Source organism: Thamnophis sirtalis, unplaced genomic scaffold, assembly GCF_051295495.1.
Source record: "Thamnophis sirtalis isolate CommonGarterSnake01/CBP01778 unplaced genomic scaffold, rThaSir2_p1.2 scaffold_4, whole genome shotgun sequence".
NCBI classification, from domain to species: domain Eukaryota; kingdom Metazoa; phylum Chordata; class Lepidosauria; order Squamata; family Natricidae; genus Thamnophis; species Thamnophis sirtalis.
In genome coordinates, this window is record NW_028261384.1 from 16,758,614 (window position 1) to 16,781,589 (window position 22,976).

Consider the following 22,976-nt stretch of genomic DNA (forward strand, 5'->3'; position numbering starts at 1 on the left):
ATTCCTTCAGAATACTCATTTAGTGGAACTAAAATTACTGGAGACCATTGCTTATTTTGTTAATAACAACTAATTGTTAAACCGAATGTCAAACTTCGGGGAAATCAGGAAATTCAGGCAGTTCAAACGAGTATAAAGATTTATTGCAAGCTTAAGCTTTCTATAAAATCTGAGCTATTAATGGTCAAGGGAAATGAGCAGGAATTGAGAAGCATTCAAGGTGGTTTGGACTTAGATCTCTTGCAGGCATGGCAGGGACTTCTGACCCTTCCCTTGGGTTTATCCTAGTCATCTCCTACTCCTTAAACTCATCAATTGGATGTCCCAAGCTTTGAGTGAAGGTAACAAAGTTCTACTCACTATTTTCTCCAAAAGATCAGCTTTACTCATACGTTTGGGTGATCATGAACATATTGAGACAGATCTTGGTGTCACAACCCTCCTGTCATGTTCTTTGCTTGTCATGAAACTTCCTGTTGAATTGGTTCATGCAACGGATTTCTTCTATCCAGTCTCAATCCCTGTTGAACGTTGCATGAAAATGATCACCTGAAAATGACTCTCTTCTTCCTCATTTTCAACTTCCTTTGTATAACCTGTGATTTGAGATCTCATGTTTCTGGCCTGTGATGGAAGCTCCTAAAGAGTCATGGGAGAAAGTTATCTCAATCATTGTGTAGAAATATTAAACAAAAAGAGTGAAAACAGGAAACATTCATTGCTTTTGAGGTCTTGCAGTACTATATTCACCTTCTTGTTCTTCCCTTCTAGGATGCTCCTGGCTTACAGTTCTAATGGCGAGCCTCAAATTTGCTACCCTTTGCAAAATATTGACCAGGCAAAGGGCACAAACTGGATCTGTTCCTCCTGAAGAAAAAGCAAATCTAATTTTACACTGAAATATATTGAAAGATATGGAGTAAGAAAAAAGGTCAACCCATATTATTAAGGGCTGGCTGGGGCAAAGATGGTGACAGCTTTTTATAATGAAGGAGAGACAAAAAGACAACAGGGCCCTATCTTGAAGCAGACAGTGAGACAGGAAAGGGCTATTTTTTGAAAAAGGGGGGAAAAGAAGCCACTTTGCAATATTTATTTTCATTTTTATGTCACTTGTAGCAGAAATAATGTTTTCCTCTAATGAATTACCCTGCATCCAATAACCCAGTTTTTCACCTATGCCCACACATCACTTCATCTCAATCTGGGCACTGTTTTCTTTTGAAAAAAATTGTGTTTGAGGATGGTATCACTTGTGACCTTTGGTCCATTTATGGCTCAGTCACATCATTGATGGTGAAACCATCTTGTGACAAATGTGCATATCTGAAGCAATTCTTCAGAAGTTTGTACAGTATATCTTTTGGATGCACTACAAGACAAGCACTTATATATCAGAGAAATGGGGCAGGCAGTTATGCGAGATCCTAGCTTTATGACCTATAAAGTTAAATGATGAGTACAGAATTTGAATACATTAATTCGTGTAGCCTGTGAGCCAAATGGTCAGGATGATGGGGACTATGCAGTGGGAGGATTTTAAAAGGAGAATGAACTGAAGTCATGAAAGATTAGACCATCAATGGCTATTAATCTTGATGGCTGCTAAAACCCAAGTATCATATTTTAATTGAGGTTCTAGAAAATGACAGCGGAATATATTATCTCCCCCAATCCAGGTTTGTGAGTTTTACAAGTTTGCCATTGGGTCAAATTCAAGTTGAATGAAATGGTCCTTTAGCTTGATTCAACAGAGATCTCCTTGTGTTCCCTTACATATTCTTCTAAATAAATAACTATAAGAACTATAATATTAGTGTATTCTGATCTGACTTGCATTTGGGTTTGAAATGGACTGATTTTTTTGCATTGCCATGTATTTTGAAAGCCAGAAAAGTGTACAGAATAATCTGGCTGCCAGGCAAATGGGTCACTGAAAGCTCAGTTACAGGAAGACATAGAAAGGACCCCATAAAAATGATACCATGGTTTGAACTACCATGTTAGCAATGGATAATCCTGAAATAGGATTTGTACCCTACATGGCACCAGCTGGGACTCACTATATAAATGGGGCATGGTATCCCCCACCCCATGGGACATGGTGGCTCAGTGGCTAAGATGCTGAGCTTCTCAACCAGAAGGTCAGCAGTTTAGCGGTTCAAATCCCTAGCGCCACATAATGGAGTGAGCTCCTGTTACTTGTCTCAGCTTCTGCCAACCTAGCACTTTGAAAGCACGTAAAAATGCAAGTAGAAAAATAGGAACCACCTTTGGTGGGAAGGTAACGGCGTTCCGTGTGCCTTCAGTGTTTAGTCATACAGGCCACCTGATCATGCAGACCGTCTTCAGACAGCGCTGGCTCTTCAGCTTTGAAACAGAGATGAACACTGCCCCCTAGAGTCAGGAAAAACTAGCACACGTGTGGGGAAACCTTTACCTTTACTTTTTTATTATTTTTTAAATTTTTGTTTATACAAACATAACATCTTTGCAACACATTATACTTCTTTTACATATCCATTGTGTTTCCTTTGTCTGTACATGTAAATCTTATATATCTATAGCTATAGCTATAGCTATATCATCTATATCTATATCTATATCTATATCTACATCTACATCTACATCTACATCTACATCATCTACATCTACATCTACATCTACATCTACATCTACATCTACATCTATCTAGATCTAGATCTAGATCGATATCATCTATATCGATGTCATCTATATCTATATCTATATCTATATCTATATCTATATCTATATCTATATCTATATCTATATCTATATCTATATCTATATCCATACCCATACCCATACCCATACCCATACCCATATCCATCCATCCATCCATCCATCCATCCATCTATTTCTATCTATTTATCCATCCATCCATTCATCCATCTACTATCTATCTATCTATCTATATCTATATCTATCTATCCATCCATCCATCCATCCATCCATCCATCCATCCATCCATCCATCTATTTCTATCTATTTATCCATCCATCCATTCATCCATCTACTATCTATCTATCTATCTATCTATCTATCTATCTATCTATCTATCTATCTATCTATCTATCTATCTATCTATATCTATATCTATCTATCTATCTATCTATCTATCTATCTATCTATCTATCTATCTATCCATCCATCCATCCATCCATCCATCCATCCATCCATCCATCCATCCATCTATCTATCTATCTATATCTATTTATCCATCCTCCATCCATCTACTATCTATCCATCCATCATCATTATCTATCTATCTATCTATCTATCTATCTATCTATCTATCTATCTATCTATCTATCTATCTATCTATCTATCTATCTATCTATCTACATATTTTGTTTCATATATCTTTTCTATCAGTTCCATATATAACAACCTTTATATACATTTAAGTCATCTTATGTCTCTTATTTCCTACTATTTTTGTCTACAGTCTATTTTGTATTTCCACCTCTTATTCATTCTCCGGTTTTGCATTTGTTTTGTAGTTTCTTAATCTTTCTTCTTCTCTTTATTGCTTTCCTACTTTTTCTTCTTCTTTCCTCTAGCCAATTATACCATAAATCCCATATTGAATAATATTTGGATTCCTCTTTTAGCTCTTTTGTGAGCCTAACCCTTTACATTTACTTTTATCCTCCCACTCAGTGCAAATGTGGGGTCCCACCTCCAACTGTAGATCACATCATGACCAGTTATAAGTTGAGGACATATATTGCTTCTATATCTGATTTTTTTCCCCCCACATAAACTATGCTGCGCTTAAATGGTTAGATGGCACTGGTATTTGAACATAGAGCTTTTTAACATTTATATTTTATTGGTTCTACTAATCTAGTTGAAACATTGATGTATATTTCTGGTCCCTGTATGATATGCTATAGTCTAAATAAATAAATAATATTACTAAAAACTTTTATACAAACCCCAGATCCATAAATCACAGAAAAACAGGCAGTCACTTTGCATAACTCATTGCTTCATTCATTAGCTCTCGGGTGCTGCAAACCAGCCTTTGGTTTTACAAATAGCTATTACTATAGCGGCAATTGCTTAAATCAGTGTCACATGAAGAAGGAAGAAGGAAGGAAGGGGTGTTGTTGTTTTTTTCAACATGCAGAGGTCTCTCCAAACTTTCAAAAAAATGTATGTACTATAGGGGGTAGAATTACATGATCCACAGCAATGGTGTTTGCTTTGATGGAAATGAGTACAGACGTATCTAAAAGAGCTTCATTTATTGCAAAGCTCCAGTTTCTCTTCCAGGCAAATGCCAAACCTTTTGATACTCCTTTTAAGAATACATCATTAACCCTTGGATTATGTCAGAAGATGCGTTGATGACCACTAAGTTGGGGGGCAGGTCTTTGGAGGGCATCTGCAAATTTGATGAGTTCCCCATTTATCCCCTTGTCCAAATCATTGATGAATATGTTGAAGAATATTGGGCCTAAAACAGAGCCTTGGGGTACTTATTTTATCCCCAATTAGGGTACCCTGCCTTCAAATGCTAGCTTCAGGGGAAGATTGATACAACAGCAAGTATCTGTCCATCTTTGGTGTGTCACCTGGCATTTAGTAGGTCTGCATGAAAAACAGTTTCAGTTTCAGTTTCAGTTTCACTTTATTTGTATGCAGCCCTTTTCCCTGGGGGGACTCAGGGCGGCTCACAGTTCAAAGGGGGGGGGGAAGGACAAACAATTTACAACATAAAGGCACTACATCATTTAAGAACTCAACAGTCATACAATTCGAGTAGGGGTTAGAGTCTTTAACCCCAGGCCAGCCGGGATAGCCAGATTTTAAGGGCGGCGCGGAAGGTCTGGAGGGCGGTGAGGGTCCAGCACACATGTGGAGGCGCCAACAGCTCTCATCGCCTTGTCCACGTCCTCAGGGGTAACAGCTTGAAAATCAATCCAGCGATACCAGATTATCCCTTAGTGCCTCGGCTGGTTCTGCAGAATTGGAGTCCAGGTCCGCCCGGAGCTGAGCAACCTTGTCCGCGAGGAATTGGACGTAATCCTCAGCCCTGCCCTGCAGCGGATCGCCCGTGTCCCTCCTATTTAGGAGGGAATGGGTTATCCTAAACAGGGCGGCTGGGCGTGACTCAGTGGACGCAATCAGAGAGGCAATATGTGATCTCTTAGACGTCCTGATTGCAAACAGTTGCCTACTTGGTGCTCACTTGATATCTTAACATCCCCACCTTAATCCACCTGCATTCCATAGCATTCACTTCCCTGCTGCCCTGCTCGGAAGCTATCTTATAGCTTGCAACTTCTTTCCAGCTTCACCACTGACTTTGTGGGAAGCCAGCAGGAAGTCGCAGGACATGGCCAAGTGAGCCCTTGCTTAATGATGACAGGATTGCAGGGATTTCTGCCCCTATGATGTTGTCACATGGAATTACATTCTACAACCGCATCACTTAATAGCAGATATTCTGATCATCATAATTATTATAAATTGAGGACTAACTGTAACAATATTTAACTGTATAAAATTAACATAATTTGAAATTAATTTACGTTTGGAAATCATTAATCGAAATATCCGTATGGTGCTGATTTCATGTGGACGCATGGTGATTTACAGATGTCCATAAAAGTAGTTATACAATCCTTGATTGAAAAAATATGAATCAATTTTTGTTCGTTTATACTGGGCATATCTATTTATTAGCTGGTCTGGTTTTGGGTTTGCAGATGGTTTTCCCCCAGCTCTACAATCACCACGTAGGGGCTTTGGATATTACACATTGTGCATCACTGCCATTGATACTAAAATGAAACACAGAGATGCATGAGACAGAAACAGGGTTGTCTGAGGATAATCACTCCTTCGTTAAACATTCATTGATGGTAGATTGGTGAGTGATGAATTCTGTCTAAGGTTTTGTCTTACATATTCAAAGCTGATTTTGTACATAACTCCTTCCCATACCTTTGAATCATTCACCTTGATATAGGAGGTTCTCTCTCAGATACAAAAAAAAGCATAATCCATATACAATCATACAGGAATAAGCCATGCTGAGTCACAAACCCACTAATCAGCCTTCATTTACAAACTTGTCCATTCGTAACACTTAAAAGACAACAAATGCATTGTGTAGAATGAAGGTATGTGTTTTTATACCAGGTTTAACTGGGCAATCTGGATTTCTTGTTGAAAGGGTTACTGGGAGTGCTGTATAGTTTTCAGATGAATCAAAGAGTGAAAGCTATTCCTTAATTTCAAAGCTGGAAGCAAACTCATTTCTTATGGTGTTAACAAATGCATCCATTAAATACCTAAAGAATATCAGATGAGTAAACCAAAATATCTATGTTGGATTGAATAAAAATGGCCAAATCACCAAACATGTGCAAGACTTTGGGTTGTCCATAATTCTGCCAAAGAAAACATCAACTTGTAGTATTATATTTATTTTTAAGAATTGTTATAAGATTGGTTTAAAAATAAAGAATGTCAGAGGGTGTAGGCCCAATGATTTGCTGCTCACTGAAAAAATAAAGGTAAATTAGATTGGTAGAAATATTCTGGGGAATTAGAAGATTGGCAGAGAAAGCCTCACCAGCATATTTTCATGAACATTTGTTCACTGGCCAAACCTGTTCCAAGCCATTTTGAGGGAACAACCTTGATATAGGCCCATTATGCCAAAATATAACATCGGTTTGAAATTATCAAAGGTAAATTTCATCTACCTTTGTTTCAAGGTCTAACATTACTTCTTTTATATTTCATGGAAGCCTGGAAATAACCTGGTTAAGCAGCTTTCTAAATATTCTATCCCAACTCTAATTTCTAATTAATTCTTTGGGATCTTGAGAGTAGCTTCCATTCTGGGTTGATGATAAATTAAACTGAAGAACAATTCATGTACTCAAGATGTGTTCAACCTGAGCATTCCCCTAATTCAAGAGTTTTGCCACTGGTTGCTATGTTTGAAAGGGATCCATCATTAACTTTTGTAGAATTATTATAGAGGTTAAAAAAAAGGATGCTTGAGGTACATTTACTAATCAGGGATCTGAATTTTTCTTCTTTGACAAAAAGAAATTATGACAGGGTGAACTTTGATGGCTGTTGATTTCTGCTACTAAACCCTGATAATTTGTCATCTTTTAATGCTGAAGCAGCATTGTGTAAAGAAGATAGTCAGATGCAAAATATCTATTTTGCAGATTTGACTATATTCAGCACTTTGGCCTGGAAGACTGTGGAAGATGGAAAATGCATCTCTGTGAAGAGAGATAAGACCTGACAGATCCTTGGGAATCTCTTTGATGCCAGCTAGCATCGAGACAGAGTGTGATGCAGAAGAGTGTTCCTGCCCCCAGCTTTCCATCTGAGTGAAAGTCCTTACACTTGGAGTGGGGGTGGGGTGGAAATACAGTGACTTCATTTTTAGTGTTTGTCGTACAAAACTGATATTGGTGTGAATGAAGAGAACCATAGACGCCCATGATCTCTGCGATGCATTATGGCATTTATTATAGGAGGTAGCCATTTTTGCAGCTTGAGAAGCAGTGATTCCCAAAATCATTTTAAGAAATGAAGAAACACATTACTCCATACCATGTTTGATCTTGAAAAATTAAGAAAACATCAGATATATTCATGCTTAGATTGGACACCTTCAGAATATCTGAAGAATGTAGAGAGGAAGAGGAGGAGAGAAGGGGGAGGAGACAATGTTTGCTCCATATTTTTGCTTTAAAAGCCAAATGGACATGTTCATGTAGACATCTCAAATTGAGCTCAGCTCAATGAGCTCAATATCTTAACCTTTTGTGTTGTTATCTGTTCAGAAAAAAAGAATGGCTAGTTTTCAAAAAATTCTAATGAATTTAAGATAAGTGTTCCTGGGAAGAAGGAGTGGAATATTTGAAGAAATAAAGTTGTGAAATGTAAACATGTGCAAGCAGGTAATCCATTCAAATATTTGCACTAGACACATGCTGTAATCAGCAATGCTCTTTCATTTAGTCATTCATTAATTTATAGCACAAGCAGGAATTACAAAAAAAAAGACTTAAAAATAGTGGGGAATACTGTTACATAGAATGGCGCATGTATTTGTTAAGAAAATATGTAACACTTTATCCAATGAATTTTTTTTTTAATTTGTTTCTAGTGTTTCTATTTAATCATTCTCTCCCGAAGTCTGATCTTCATACATTTCTTATCCCATCCTATGTTCAATACCTGCCAAACATAAAATCTTTATATACTGGAAACAAATTATCCATTATAATGGGATACCCATTCTCTGAACACATTGGAATGAGCAAATGTTGTTCATGACCTTATGATTCAGTGCGCATTTTGAAAATCTTCTATTACACAAGGAAATGATGTCCTGAGATTTTCAAACACTTATGATTTTCTAAATGATGTCAACACTGATTAAAAAACAACAACAAATGGAACTGGTGACACACCACTGACCTTAAATGGACCTATATCTTTTTTCTGATTTTGTTGGCTGTGCTGTATTTTGTTTTTCATTCGTTACCTAGATGAAACATGAATATTGCATAAACCTGATATTCCTATATCATAAAAACTTTGTATTGTTGAACTATGCATAGGCACTTGGACAAGCCATAGTTTAGATTTGCAATACATTAGATTATGAAAAAAAATATGAATTGAGTAAGATTTGTTTTTGTTTTTTTCAAACAAGGGGAATTCTAAGATTTTCTCGCTCACTCGCTCTTTTTGGCATTTTATGTAAATTAGATCATTATGTTAAGTCACTTTTTTGACTGCACACATATGGGTCCTCAAATGGTTTTTAATTTACCCACATCAGGATTTAATGTATTGTACAGAGTCATGGTGTTGCAATAGGGCTCAATAAATCTTACGTTGGATTTGCTCATGTACAACTGATATGCAAAGTTACAACTTTAATGGAGGACTTTCTGTATCTTACAGGATCTCCAGAGAACTGTCTTCATTGCAAGCACCCTTTGGAAGATATGTTAGAAGTTGCAATTAGTATAAGATATGCTAATGAGAGTCCGGGTGGGCATTTCCTTTCAGGATATTCTACATCTGCCCTGGAAGGGCTACAGAGGTTACACTTTGTTCCTAGAGATACTGTTTGAAGTTATTTTTAGCCTTGGATATTTGAGGCAATAATTTCTGTCCAGGAGACCTTATCAATACATCCTAGCCAGCTCATACTGCAAGGCAAGATGAAAATGTTCTCGTCCATATTTTGACCTTAGTGATAGGTTTTCTGATATGGATGAGAGAGCAACTTTGGGGTGCTCTTTGCTTTAGGGGGCCTTTCTCTCAGAATAGAACATTGTTCATAAAATTATTCAGTTTAAGCAAGTTCTATTTATCAATAGGGGTATATGTATGTTTGAATGTATATATGTGTATGTACAGTATTTTTGGAGTATAAGACACACCTTTTTCCCTCAAAAAAGAGGGTGAAAATCTGGGTGTGTCTTATACACTGAATACAGAATTTTTGGCCTACCAAAACCCTGCCCCCTTTGCAAAAATGGCTGTGCATAGCCTTTAGGGGTCTTCCAGAGTGCTCTTGGGGGCTGGGGAGGGCAGAAATGAGCGAAAAATGGGCCATTTTTCCTTGTTTTTGTCCCCCAACCCCCAGCCACACTCCATAAGCCTCCTACAGGCTATGCATGCCCTTTTTTGACAAAAAAATGGACCATTTTCATGAAAAACAGGCTGTTTTTGGGAGGTCAGCAGAATGCAAACACTTTTTAAAAAAAATAGTCTCTTCAAAATCATGGTGCATCTTATACTCTGAAAAATATGGTATCTATGTGTATGTATGTGTGTGTATATATGTATGTGTATATATGTGTGTGTGTGTATACACATACATACATACACACACATACATACACATACATACATACACACACACACACAAACACACACACATATATACATACATATGCATATGCATATACACATATACATATACACATACACGCACACACACACTATATATATATATGTCTGTCCACCTTCGGACAGACATCTTCAGACAGCCCTGGTTCTTTGGCTTTGAAATGGATAGGAGCACTGCTCCCTAGAGTCGGGAACCACTAGAATTCTTGTGTGAGGGGAACCTGTACCCTACTTCACTTATCAAATACACATTTGGTCTGCTGCATTTTTCTTTGCTGATGGTGTTGTTTTGTTGAACCAAATGGACATTTTATTACTGATGTCGTGAAAGAGTGGGACCACCTCAGGAACACAAGTATGGTATTATAATATTTGGGCATTTGCAGCTAAAATGCATCCCAGTCCCATTGTTGTAGCTTTTAGGGCCCCTTAGCATCCATTTCTGAAATGTTGCAGCTAAATGGCTGTTTTTAGCAGTGTGTCAGCCTTCCAAGGTCAGCTAGGTTAATAAATAGACTCCACAAGGTTTGCTCTATTGTTGAAAGGTATAACAAGAGAATCCTGAAAACTTTCCTTCTGCTCCCTCTTCGAGTAAAAGGAAGCAAGGTGGGGTTATCTTTAATTTTTTTTCCACCTTTATCTCCTTTCCAAGGCTAAATACATGTTTAACTAACCATTCTTGCTTTTTTCTTCAGGGTTAATTCTATGCTTCTCTACATTTTTTTTATTTAACTAAGAAAATCTGCTACAGGTCAGGGTGGGGGAAGAGAGGAAACATAATGGAGTTTCCTTTTCTACTCAGGAATGCCCTCAAATTTGTTGTTTTCCTCTTGCGGTAGGAAACTGGCAATCAGTTTCCTGCCTTGCACGATAAGTTGTCCACCTATTGTACACATCAGCTGTTTTCAATCTTTGATTTCAGTGGCATGTTCAAAAGAACAGGAAGCAAAGAGCTGCATTGTGCATACAACTACATGATTCCAGGGGGGAAATCCCAAAATCAAATAGCCCAGGGAGGTTGGAGGTGACAGAGGCTCATTGGGACCATAAGAGGAATTCAAATACGTCTTTGATATAGAGAGTCCAATGAGGACTTTTAAATACAGATGCACAAACTGTATGTTTCATTCTGTCTGGCTCAACAGCTACCGTATTTTTCGGAGTATAAGGTGCACCTTCCCCGCCCCCAAAGAGGGCAAAATTTTTGGTGCGTCTTATACACTGAATGTAGCCCTGCCCACCCACTGGCCCCCATCTTTCGGCCTCTGCCTCCCAGCAATTTACCTCCTTGAAGTAAACAGAGAAAATGGAGCTTGCGGAGGCAGCAATAGGCTATGCCAATCCCTGCAGCCTGAAGCAGCTGATCATCAAGAGGCCCGTGCCGAAACTGAAATTGAAAGTGAAGCTGTTTGCTGCAAGGAGGCAAATTGCTGGGAGTCAGAAGCAGATTTTTTTCCTCTTCTAATCAGGCTAAACTGAAACAGGCTGTTTTCTATTTGCTGCAAGGAGGCAAGTCAATAAATATAAACATGCCTATAGTGTGTTCAAATTATTAGATTTATTTTTAAAGACTGCTTTATTATTGTTCTAGACAACTTAACAAAATGAAGATGCTTTTTAAAGTAAATGCTTGATCTGAAGAGGCCCAGTGCTATTGTATTTTCTGTTAAATAGCAGAGAATAATGTACACTTCCAGAAAGCCCCAACAATTTTAACAGCATCTGTAAAAGTATAGTCTGAAATGTAACACCACAAACAGTGTACATTGTCTGTACTATTTGCTGATTGCTGCAAGGAAGCAAATTGCTGGAAGGCAGAGGCAGATTTTCCCCCCTTGTTTCCCTCCCCATAAGCTAGGTGTGTCTTATACTTCAGAGCATTGTATACTCCAAAAATATGGTAAATATGGTGAGATCTTATTAATACTTGGGTGGTATTAATATTGCACTAGGAATATGGAGAGTTTAGATTAAACTGAGGTGTCAAAAAAAAAAATCCCTGAAGAAAGTAATGACAAACTGTTCCTCTATACACACCCACAACCATGTCTAGAAATTCATCTGAAAAGAAATATCATAATCACATGGATTTGTATTCTGAAGGTAGGATGCAATCATGGCTCCTCAAAAATACATCTCCTGGTCCTACTCTCTGTGATTGCACTTAGATTGGTAATTTTATTTCAGTGGTTGACCATGAGTTGAACACAAGTTTATTGTATCTTCCAGACCTGAAAGACATAGGAACCTTTGTAATTCAATGTTGGAGTGCAGAATTGCAGGCAAACTCTGCCCACTGCCTGGAGTTCGATCCTAACTCAGTCTTCCATCCTTCCAAGGTTGGTAAAATGAGGACCCAGATTTGTTGGGAGCAATATGCTGACATTGCAAAGTTCTCAGAGAATGTTGTAAAGCACTCTGTGCTATTGCTAGTGCTACTTGGAACTGTTTCACACAATTTTTATGAAGTTTTACCAGTTTTACACTGGCTGTTTCATTTATTGTTGTAATAAATAAAACAGCCTGTTATCTATCCTTGATAAATAATAAATAAATACAATTCCAGGTTAAAATCATATCCCAAACAATTGAAACCTCTGAGCTAGAGTGATCCAGACTAACTCAGGGGTTTCTTAATTCTAAATGATGAATACTGAATTCCATCAATGAGGAATTGGATTTTGCATTGTAATAAATGGAAAGGAAATATCTCCCCTCATGAAAAAAAAATGTTAATTTCAGTCTTCTTTATCTGCATGAATCTATTCCTTCCCTTCCCTCCTTCCCTCCCTCCCCCTCCCCTCCTCTTTCTCCTTTTTCTTCCCACATTGATTCCTTCATCTGTCTCAGTCAATCCTGTAGCCCTGAAGCTATTCATTGTAGCAGAGAAGAATCGTATCCCACTGAGGAGATTCTGCTGTTGAATGATAAAGGTTCAGTAGCATAATGTGAACTGCATTTCTAAATAGTAGGCTACTAAGTAAATAATAAATAATATTGCTCTCCCATGTGGAGTTCTCCCTCAATACAAACAAGCTTAACTTTCCCCATATGTACGTATGTAGGAATTCAGAAGAACTACTAAAGGTTAAAATTGTGGAAAATTTCACCGAGACATCATGTGTGGCTGTGGGTTGATGTGCTAATCATGCAATTATTTAAGCATTGCCCATGGATTTGACTAAATGAATGAATATCATATGATGCCAAGAATGTGAAGTGAGATTTGGAGGCAACTAGCCAAGACTCAAAAAATCATAAAATAACAGGTGCATACAAAGAACATTAAATATCATTAAAAATCATTACAATCATGGCTGATTGTCTGTGTCACAACAATTCCAAGTTATTAATCTAAGTTTCTCAGAAAAGAATTCCATAACCATGACGCCAGTTCAATAAAGACCCTGTCTGTGTTATCCATCTACCTAGCTTCTTTGTGTGATTAGTTGTTCAACTGGACTTCTGATACAACCACACATTTAGCAACCATTGAAAGTTATGATGGTACTGAAAAAAGCAACTTACAACCAGTCCTTGCACTGATAACTGATGTAGCATCGCCACAGCCACAAGATCAAAATTCTTTTTTAAAAAAGTTTTTTTTATTTTTAATCCTCTTACATACAATTATAGGTACACATTCATATAGTTATTCTTTTTTACATTTGTCATTCTTATACATTTATTATTCCATTTAAATAATTATAATATAAAGTTTGGGTTGCTTTATTTACCATCCCATCCACCTGTTTTAACACCACCTTATTTTCCCTTTCTTTTCTCCCTCCCTCCCTTCACTACTTTTTTCCTTCCTTCTCTCCTTCCCCTTCCTTCTTCCCTTACCTCTCCCCTATTCCTACTCTTCCTCTTCCCCTTCCCCTTCCTACCACCTCTCCTTCTCTTTCTCTCCCTTCCACCCTCCACTCCTTACCTCTTCCTTCCTTCCCTCCTACTCCTACAAGATCAAAATTCTGATGCTTGGCAACCAATGTGTATTTACAATGGTTGCAGAGTTCCTACAATCGCTATTTGTGACCTACTCAGTCAGCTTCAGACAAACTAAGAGGGGAATTCACTTCACAAATCAACTGATTTACTTAATAAGGTTAGGAAAAAATGTTGTATAATCAGGCATGACTTACTTAATAATTGCCTTCCTTAGAATCGAAATTCAATTGCAGTCATAATTTAAGGCCTACCTGTAATGATCATAAATAATAGTTCATGCAGAAGGAAACATCTTTTTAAAGTTCTGGTTCTAAACTAACTATGACTTTATAGGAAAGAAAGAAGAATCATCATCACTTATCCAATGACATTACCCTAATACTGTGTATTGTAAGGGAAAGATACTCCAAAACAGCAAAATTTAACAGCAATAAAAGGTAATGGTAAATGTTCCATTTGTACATATGCGCTAGTCATTCCTGACTCTAGGGTGTGGTGCTCATCCCTGTTTCAAAGCCAAAGAGCCAGCGCTGTCCAAAGACGTCTCCATGGTCATCTGGCTGGCATGACTTAAATGGTGAAGGGACACAGAACACTGTTAACTTCCCGAGCAGCCAACATGAGGGAAGGAGAAAGCTGTTTTCCTCTTTCTTCTCCATGTTCCTCCTCCTTCCCTTGTTCTGGCCACTCTGTTTTCTGTTTCTCCATTGCATCGCAGTGCCCAGGATCCACTTTGATAGTTGGGGGGGGGGGGTAATAATTTGCCTGGCCAAATGAACCCTGACGTCTTCCCTAGATTGGGCCCAATTTCAATCAAGCTGCCAACTTAATTCCTTGCCCCTCTCACTTTGGCCCACAGACTGATCAACACCCCCTGCACGCAGCTCCACAGGGAGGGAGAATCCCTCCCTCCACTTCTCCTCAATCCTTTACCTTCCTATGTGAGCTTTCCTTGTCTCTATGGTAAACCCTGTCTTCATTTCCCGAAAACATCACCCCTTAAAGGAATCCTGTCCAAAAGGCTGAAACAGCCTGTAAGACCAACATGCAGACAAGCACCCTCAGAAATAGCCTTTTGGGAAAGGATGGACATTTAAGAACCAGTTCACCCAGGGTCAGGTTGGCCATTGTGGGAGGCTCATCCCATATGTATGAGAGAGCTGGAGGGTGTGGGTGGGCCATACCTCCCACAACAGCCAACCTGACCCTGGGAGAACCGGTTGTTAAATTATTTGAATCCCTTCTGGATTCAAGGTAGAAACAACTCAGCTAGTAGATCTTTAGAAAGATTTGCAATAGTTTGCCAAGTCTGCATTGATTAAAATATTGGTAGAAATGTGTGGAAATGTACATCAATTTCCAGATAAATGTTGGAGAAGAAAAATTGTAAATGTAAAAGGGGACTTCAAGATGGACTGATGAGAATGTGAGTGAAAACAGCTCAGAGGGATTTATGCCTCTTTGTTTTTGACAAAGAGATTGTTCCAGGAAAAACCTGTTCCAAAGCATCTTTAGCCTGATCACTTAATTACCTCTCATATTGCTCAAAATAATGGCACATTTATGACATGATTCTTTTGGCATAGGCTGGCCCTCATAATCTGCAATTTTCCACTTGGTCTTCCTGTCATGCTTACTTACTGCTAAGGATTATCAGATTAAAAAAAGAAAAGTTGAAGGAAATGAAGAACTGCCAAAGGTCAATTTGTAGCAATCTTTCTATAAGTTCTCATCCATGAAAAAGGTAATGGAGCTTTTAAAGCTAAAGTGGAAAATTGTTTGAAGCTTGTGCTCTCGGAACAATTTCCTCTGTTTTATTCATTCTGGGCAACCTGATCTTGTCTATGTTTTCTCCAAAATGAAGGCTGGCTCCAGGCTATCAAGACCCTCAGATCTTCCCACAAATATCTCCTGCATCTTTTACACTTGTAATCACAAAGGTTCCTGCCTTTCAGGATAGGAAGATATGTACCTATCCAACACTATAGTATCATTGGGCAAAAATGAAGCCACTTTTTCTAATGCTGGGAAGAACAAGGGTATTTGACCAAATTTCACTCCCATTGATGTTCTGATCACCCATCCTATAGATATTGCTGTAAATAATTCCTCAGTATCTGCACTGAGAGCTGACCATGAAGACTCATTCTAAAGGAACTATAAAGCCAATTCATGTAGAGTGACCATTAAAGTATGGTCATATGACCCAATGGCCAATCAAAGACTGAGTGACAGTATAATTGCTGCTGGTAAAAGGATGGCCACTGGCTATGTTCAATTGTTGTCCAGGAATAAAGACATGACTAAGTATTAGAAGAGAAGTAAAGATAGTGGAAACGTCTCACACTTTATACCATAATTCTTTTCTGAAGTCTTTGATGCTCCTTGGGGGGGGGGGAATTGGAATTGGAATTGGAATTGATTTTATTTGTAGGCCGCCCTTTTCCCTGAGGGGACTCAGGGCGGCTCACAGAAACCAGGGAGAGGGGAATACAATACAATACAGTACTAAGACGACAACACATAATAAAATAATACGCAACATGCATACAACATTCGGGCGGGGTAATGGTCCTTATCCCCAGGCCTGACGGGCGAGCCAGTTCTTCAAGGCTGTGCGGAAGGCCTGGACGGTGGTGAGGGTACGGATCTCTACGGGGAGTTCGTTCCAAAGGGTCGGGGCCGCTACTGAGAAGGCCCTCCTCCTTGTGGTTGCCAGCCGACATTGGCTGGCCGATGGGATGCGGAGGAGGCCCAACCTATGAGATCTTATAGGCCGTAGGGAGGTAATTGGCAGAAGGCGGTCTCTCAAGTATCCAGATCCACTGCCATGTAGGGCTTTATGGGTGGTCAATAGCACCTTGAAGCGCATCCGGAGATCGACAGGTAGCCAGCGCAGCTCGCGGAGGATAGGTGTAATGCGGGTGAATCGGGGTGCACCCGCGATCACTCGCGCGGCTGCGTTCTGTACTAGCTGAAGTCGCCGGATGTTCCTCAAGGGCAGCCCCATGTAGAGCACATTGCAGTATTCCAGCCTAGAGATCACGAGGGCCCGAGTGACTGTTGTGAGAGCCTCCCGGTTCAGGTAGGGTCGCAACTGGCGCACCAGGCGTACCTGGGCGAATGCCCCCCTGGTCACAGCTGCTATATGATGGTCGAATGACAGCTGTGGATCCAGGAGGACTCCCAAGTTGCGAACCCTCTCTGAGGGGTGTAGAATTTGACCCCCCAGCCTGAGTGTTGGATTAATGGCCGAATTTTTGGGAGGAAAACACAACAGCCACTCGGTCTTTTCTGGGTTGAGCACAAGCTTGTTAATCCTCATCCAGTCCATGACGGCTTCGAGTCCCCGGTCCATTACGTCAACCGCTTCATTGATTTGGCACGGGGCGGACAGATACAATTGAGTATCGTCCGCATATTGATGGTATCTAATCCCGTGCCTACGGATGATCTCTCCCAGCGGTTTCATGTAAATGTTAAATAGTAGGGGGGATAAGACCGAACCCTGCGGCACCCCATATTTTAGGGGCCTTGGGGACGATCTCTGCCCTCCTACTAACACCGACTGCGACCTGTCCGAGAGGTAGGAGGAGAACCACCGTAACACGGTGCCTCCCACTCCCACCTCCCGCAGTCTTCGCAGAAGGATACCATGGTCGATGGTATCGAAAGCCGCTGAGAGGTCAAGGAGGACCAGGATGGAGGGATGTCCTTCATCTCTGGCTCTCCAGAGATCATCCATCAATGCGACCAAGGCGGTTTCAGTGCTGTAACCGGGTCTGAAGCCTGACTGGAAGGGGTCTAGATAGTCTGCTTCCTCCAAGGACCGTTGGAGCTGGAAGGCCACCACCTTCTCAACAACCTTCCCCAGAAAGGGGAGGTTGGAGACCGGGCGGTAGTTATTAAGGACAGCTGGATCAAGGGATGACTTCTTCAGGAGGGGTCTCACCACCGCCGCCTTCAGTGCGGCGGGGAAGTTCCCCTCCCGAAGGGAGGCGGTTACTACCGCCTGGATCCAGCCTCGTGTCACCTCACTGCAGTTAGAAACCAGCCATGAGGGACACGGATCCAAAGCACAGGTGGAGGAACTCACAGCTCTCATGGCCTTGTCCACATCCCCGGGGGTAACCTCCTGAAACTCAACCCAGAGCTGTTGAACTTGGTCCCTCTGAGTCTCGGCTGGAACTGCAGGTGTGGAGTCCAAGTCCGTCCGAAACCGAGCAATTTTGTCCGCTAAGAATTGGGCATATTCTTCAGCTCTGCCCTGCAAGGGTTCCCCCGCCTCCCTTTTGTTCAACAGGGAGCGGGTTATCCTAAACAGGGCGGCTGGACGGGACTCAGCGGACGCAACCAGGGAGGCTATATGTGATCTTTTAGCTGCCCTAAGTGCCCTAGTATATTCCCTGGTGCAGGTGGTTACCATTGCTCGGTTCGATGCGGACTTATCGGACCTCCAACGGTGCTCTAGGCATCTCCTCCGGCGCTTCATCTCCCGGAGCTCCTCGGTGAACCAAGGTGGTCTCCGGGATCCGCTGCCTCGGAGGGGCCGCAGTGGCGCAATCCGGTCGAGGGCCTCTGACGCTGCCGAGTGCCACGCAGCAGCCAGAGTCTCTACCGGACTGTGGGTGAGAGTATCAGGAATAACCCCAAGCTCTGTCTGGAACCTTACTGGCTCCATAAGACGCCTGGGGCGGAACCACCTGGTCGGTTCCTCCTCCCTACAGTGGGGGTTTGGCCTCCGGAAGTCGAGCCTCAGTAGGCAATGGTCTGACCACGACAGGGGTACGATGTCACTCCCCCTCAGACCAAGATCACACATCCACTGCTCCGAGAGAAATACAAGGTCAAGCATGTGTCCCGCCGAATGGGTTGGGCCTCGAATTACTTGAGTCAAGCCCATGGCTGTCATGGAAGCCATGAACTCCTGCGCCCCATCAGAGTTTTCACCGAGCGTCGGCAGATTAAAGTCCCCCAGGACCATCAGCCTAGGGAACTCAACTGCCAGCTCGGCTACTGACTCGAGGAGCGAGGGGAGGGCTGCTGCAACGCTGTTGGGAGGCAGGTACGTTAGCAGCAAACCCACTTGACCCTTGAGGTCCAACTTTAACAGCAAAGACTCACACCCGACAATCTCCGGAGCAGGGACCCTACGAGGAACTAACGACTCCCGGATAACAGCGGCCACACCCCCACCCCTTCCCTGGGCTCTCGGCTGATGCAGCACCTGAAATCCTTCTGGGCACAGTTCTACAAGGGGGACTCCTCCCTCTGGGCCCAGCCAGGTCTCAGTAATACATGCCAGGTCTGCCCTCTCGTCTAAAATTAAGTCCCGGACGAGAGGTGCTTTATGTACAACAGACCTGGCATTTAGCGACAACAGCCTGAGACCAGGGTCCTGATTACTTACACCATCTGGTCTTGGAGTGGGACTCCTAGGGCCGGAAGGAGGGATCTCTGTGATGTAGCGAACCCTCCTTCCCCGGTAATGGCCTGCCCTAGAGTCCCCGCCGTATCTGCCCCTCCCTGTCACGACCGCAATACCCCGACCCTCTCCCGTGTCTTTAGCCCCCTCAGCCACCCCCATAGCCCCCGCAACTCCCGGCAGGTCCTCCGAATCAAGCACACTCATTTATACACTCAAGCAGTCCCCACGTGATAATTAAAACACATAAAATACAAGAGTCATAGGGTAATAAAAAGTGGGATCATCCAATTCACACATTCAATCCCATGCACTCAGCATACCATTTAAAAGTTTGCGCAGCGTCCGTAGATCTTATAAAAGAGTATATATAGAAGGGGGAGTAGCCTTCGTCCCCTCTTATGTATTTGGGAAGGTCCCAAAAAGTCCAGGCGATTAGAAGAAATTGTTAAAGCTGTTAAAGTCCGATTTATCAATAGTGTCAGTAAAGGCAAAGTCTGGGCAGTTAAGATGGTTTCCCTTGGACGATAAAAGATAATATTAACCAGCTGGATGCAGTTAGTTCGTATGTGCAGAGGCCCGGCAGATGTAATTATGGCTATAATTGTAAGTGGAGTGTGTAGGTGGTAATTAAGAAGGCGGTAGAGGTGGAAAAAATGATGAAACCAGCCTAGAACTAGAGGAAGCGCCAGTAATGGCCACTGGAGGGGGCCAGAGGACCACATATGCTGCCTTTCCGGGGTAATGGTGTCCAATACAAGATGGTCTGGTAGACGGTTTTGCCTGACGTGGCACTCCTGAGGCAGCAACAGCAGCAGATGGTACCCAACACAATAAAAAGTTTGTTGTTGCAGACCTGGGATCACAATCCAGGAAGGTAGATGGTAAATAAAACGTTGCAAGGCCCAGTGAAAGCAGCAGTAGAACCCAAAGGAGATGTCGTACCAAGGGGAGAAAGAGCAGTCAACAGGGCCGCAATACAAAACAGTAGAATTGTGGTGGGGATAAAGACCAAGTCCTCCAGACCGAGCAGGCACTTCCATGCAGCTCCTTACCCTTTGATCAGGGCACGGATCAAGCTCCCCAGGGTAGCGGGGCAGCCTCTTGGGACAGCGGGGCCAAAGCCACCGCCGCTCATGCAACGCCGCCACCACCGCCACCCAGCTGTTCAAGAGGGAGCCGTCAATAGGGCCGTAATGCCAGGCACCAGGATTACGGTGAGGGTAGAAAAATAAACCTCCAAACCAAACAGGCACTTCAAAGTCCGGATCCAGCCTCCCAAGGCAGCGGGGCAGCCTCCTGAGGCAGCGGGGCCGAAGCCGCCGCCGCTCGCGCAACGCCGCCACCGCCGCCGCCCAGCTGATCGGAAGAAAAGTCACCGAGGGAGGTAACGCCGTCCCGGGGCCACCCGAAGGTAGCCCCCTCCTTAGAAAGTTACCTTCCCTGGAAGCCTGACAGCTGATCGTTTGCGAGGACCCCTCTGTTGTCATATTCGGGGTCCTCGTCGCCTGGAATTTTCCGCTGTTTCTTTTCGGTAGCCGGAGCGTTAGAGCTCGGCGGCCATAGGCACATGGGGTTGGTAGACATTTCATTATCCAACTAGGTAACATCATCAGTGCTAGTAGGGAGATGGCTTTGCTCCTTGATGAGGCTGTTGTTTGACTGAGTTTGTAGTTCCTTTATTGGGATATTAATTACTGCTTGGTAATTGGTATTGGTATTATTGGTCCAGTATTATTCCTGCTATTAATTCCTGCCTGTGTCATGATACTTTTCTTATTTCAAGGTGCTGCTTCCCCTTTTTCTTCCTGTACAGTTGTTATTTAGAGAGGACACCAAAAGGGACAATGGCAAGGAAGAACAAAAAGAAACTTGGTTTGGGCAAAGAATGGCCAAGTCTTTGAAGAGTTGATGGCTACAATTCATCCTTCTATCTTTCTGGATTACTAAGAAAAAGGACTTCTATTCATTTCATATATCAGAAGGATGTAGCTAAAATTATTCATCTTGTCATGCTTGGGAGAAGGTTTAAGAACAAGGATGGAATGAGTAAACTATTCTTATTCCACTCCTTAACACTTCTCAAAATGGGATTGAAGTAATTCTACTCATATTAAGCCATTTTGCTACCAAAATTTGGAGTATGATCATAGGGCGCTAACAGTCCATTGAGTGTTTATGTACGTGGGGCAGGAATAAGACACTGTCTTAGGCTGTGCCTCACTATAACCACATTGCTAATATTTGGTTTGGTCTCATAGTTAGGGTTAGGGTTGGGGAAGTTGTGAATTCTAGTCCTGCCTTAGTCATGAAAGCCAGCTGGGTGATGTTGGGCCAGATATTTTCTCTCAGCCCAACTCATTTCACAGATTTGTTGTGGGGAAAATAGGAGGAGGAAGAAGTATTAGATGTGCTCCCCACCTTGAGTTATGTATAAAAATACCAAAGGCAGGATACAAACAAACAAACGAATAAATAAGTAAATAAGTAAATAAATTTGAGGGACACGGTGGCTCAGTGGCTAAGATGCTGAGCTTCTCGGTCAGTTGGCTTCTGCCAACCTAGCAGTTCGAAAGCATGTAAAAATGCAAAAAGAAAAACAGGAACCACCTTTGGTGGGAAACAGGGGTTGGTTTGTGCCAGCATTATTGCCGGTGTGATGCGTGTGTGATTTGCACGTGAGCACTTGCCTGTAAATAGGTCTGCGCATACACAGAACATTAAAAAATGTCAAAAAATATGCCACAGTGACCAGGAAACTGGTTTGGAGGCGTGGTGAGCCTCCATCCCTACAGGTTAGGTCACTCAGTCTCAACTTTCACTACCAGTTCGCCCGAAACAGTGCGAACCAGTAGCAACCCATCTCTGATGGGAAAGTAACAGGGATTCCTGCACATTTGGCATTTAGTAATGCCGTCAACATGACCACAGATACATCTTTGAACAGCACTGGCTCTGGCTTTGAAACAGAAATGAGCACCACCCCCTAGAGTCGGGAACAACTAGCACGTATATGCAGGGGAACCTTTAACTTTATCTAAATAAACAAATAGGCACTCTCTCAAAACAACAGCAGAACAACTGTTAGCAATTGGAGCTATGGTTCTACTTTAGAGCAATTATTATTATTATTATTTAAAAGACATTTGGGCAAAAAAAGTACTGAAGAACAGGGTGATGTCTAAAGTTCCTTTCCTGGTGCTTTTCTTTTCTCCTTTTGGTCAATCTTCCCGCACTCTTCCTACAAACATTCTATTAGTTCATAAAGGAAGTATACTATAGGAATGAAAGTGTGGTATTAGAACTGGAGAGAGCCAAGATCAAGTCAATCTATAGCCATAGAAACCTAATTTCAAACAAGCTACTTTATTAACTCACAAAGTTGCTGTTTTTGCAGGAAAACATGGAAGAAAGAAGTACTACCTAGACCAGCTTGAGTTCTGGCCAAGACATTAGGAAAATAATTACATGAATAATTAAAATAAAATAGCATTACCATTCTGTGTCAATCATCCCCAATCATCTCTATCCATCAGAATAACCGCAAGTAGCTCAGTGGGGCAATTCTTATTTTTGGAACTGGGGAAAGAAGGGAAAGTATAACAGACCTTAGCCAACATTTGCATGCAGCAAATATTCAGAACATTATGTTCTAGCC